The 2,255-nt window shown below is 42.8% G+C and overlaps 1 protein-coding gene across 3 annotated transcripts in view; it reads right to left on the bottom strand.

Moving 5' to 3' along the window:
- Positions 1-2,255, bottom strand: part of GGPS1 (geranylgeranyl diphosphate synthase 1) — a 13,400-nt gene that overhangs the window by 2,700 nt on the left and 8,445 nt on the right. The gene's annotated exons all lie outside the window — the stretch shown is intronic.

The raw sequence follows: 2,255 nt of genomic DNA, 5'->3' as shown, positions 1-2,255 counted from the left end.
TTCACCATGTTGACCAGGATGGTCTCGATCTCTTGACCTCGTGATCCACCCGCCTCGGCCTCCCAAAGTGCTGGGATTACAGGCTTGAGCCACCGTGCCCGGTGGCTTATTTCATTTTTATTTATTTTTTGTACAGGCAGGGTTTCGCCATGTTGCCCAGGCTTGTCTCACAATCCTGGGATCAAAAGCAATCCGCCCCACTTGGCCTCCCAAAGCGATGGGGTCTGAGCCACTGCACCTGGCCTATATCACTTAAACACATTTTTTGAAGATGAAAAACAGAGCCTCAATGTGGAGTCTCATTTTACTTCTTAATGTTATATAGAAAACAGTACATACATGGCTTAATTGTGAAGTACTACAGTTTTAATAGTTTTCCCCCTCTGATGACATGCTAGTGTTTAGCCTGATATTTTTAATTTCCCAATTTCTGTTTGTTTGTTTTTTTAAAACAGGGTCTCCCTCTGTCACCCAGGTTGGAATGCAATGGTGCGATCTTGGCTTATTGCAGCCTCAACCTCCCAGGTTCAGGTGATCATCCCACTTCAGTTCCCCCAGGTAGTTGGGACTACAGGCTTGTGTCACCATGCCTGGCTAATTTTTTGCATTTTTAGTAGCGACAGGGTTTTGCCATGTTGCCCAGGCTGGTCTCGAACTCCTGAGGTTAAGCCATCTGCCCACCTTGGTCTCCCAAAGTGCTGGGATTACAGGCATGAGCCACCTGGCCTAGCTAAGTTTCCAAATAATTTCTAACACTGAGGCTAATCACAGAGATCTCTCAAAATTAAAAAATTACTGCTTCCTCTTTAAACACTACTCTCTCTCTTTTTGGAGCCCTTCTTCCATTGCCAACTTCATTTCTCCGTAATCCCACCCTTCACCTCATCTAGGGCCCTACACTAGGGCAAATAAATAAACATAAGCATAAGATGACAGCAAGAGTAAAGAATCTAAAAATAAAAATCATTTTCTTCACTAATTCCAGAAAATCATTTTCTCCATTTCTGTCTTTCCTTCATGCTTTTGACGCATTGACATTAGGAGGCAAGTCTCTATTAGGGTCTGCCAAAATGAAAATGACACAGGAGGCCGGGCGCGGTGGCTCACGCTTATAATCCCAGCACTTTGGGAGGCCGAGGCGGGTGGATCACGAGGTCAAGAGATCGAGACCATCCTGGTCAACAAGGTGAAACCTCGTCTCTACTAAAAATGCAAAAATTAGCTGGGCATGATGGTACGTGCCTGTAGTCCCAGCTACTCGGGAGGCTGAGGCAGAAGAATTGCCTGAACCCAGGAGGCGGAGGTTGCGGTGAGCCGAGATCGTGCCATTGCACTCCAGTCTGGGCAACAACAGCAAAACTCCGTCTCAAAAAAAAAAAATGACACAGGAGCTAGCATTCTTTTGGCTTTTATCCTTGCCAGGCTCATGAAGAACAGAAATGCACACATTACCATAGAAGTGTGGTCATAAAGAAAGGTGTGTACTTTAGCACAGAAATTAAAACATATCTGTTGAGATTGAATTGAAAGCATCATTAGAGTTTAGTCACATTATGGGCTAAATAGGTTTTTATGCTGGTCAAATAATTTACCAACTTTCATATTATTTCTTCTTTTTTTATTTTTTATTTTTTTATTTTTTTTTTATTTTTTTATTTTTTCTTCTTTTTTTAAAAATGTTTAAAATTGAGAGGGGGACTTGTTATGTTGCCCAAGGTGGTCTCAAACTTTTGGTCTCAAGCAATCTTGCCTTGGCCTCTCAAAGTGCTAGGAATACAGGTGTGGACCACCACACCTGGGCTATATTATTTCTGTGAGAAATAATATCCTAAGTTATACATAATTGGTTTATAAATTATTTTTTATTACAAGAACCCCTGTGAATTATATTCATGAGCTTTTGCTTATCATTTCCATACAAGTTTTTAAAAAAGCAAAATAAAAAAAAACACATATATACACATGAGGTAGGAAGCCACGTCCAGGTGAGACACCCTTATACAGGAATAAAGTGGGCTAGGCGGCTGGGTGTGGTGGCTCATGCCCGTAATCCCAGCACTTTGGGAGGCAGAGGTGGGCAGACCACAAAGTAGGAGTTTGAGACCAGTCTGGCCAAAATCATGAAACGCCGTCTATACTGAAAATACAAAAAATTAGCCAGGCATGGTGGTGGGCACCTGTAGTCCCAGCTACTTGGGAGGCTGAGGCAGGAGAATCACTTGAACCTGGGAGGCGGAGGTTGTGGTGAGCCAAGA

Source organism: Cebus imitator, unplaced genomic scaffold (assembly GCF_001604975.1).
Source record: "Cebus imitator isolate Cc_AM_T3 unplaced genomic scaffold, Cebus_imitator-1.0 Scaffold42, whole genome shotgun sequence".
NCBI classification, from domain to species: Eukaryota; Metazoa; Chordata; class Mammalia; order Primates; family Cebidae; genus Cebus; species Cebus imitator.
The sequence above is the reverse complement of the archived record's forward strand: the minus strand, read 5'-3'. Positions and strand labels throughout refer to the sequence as shown.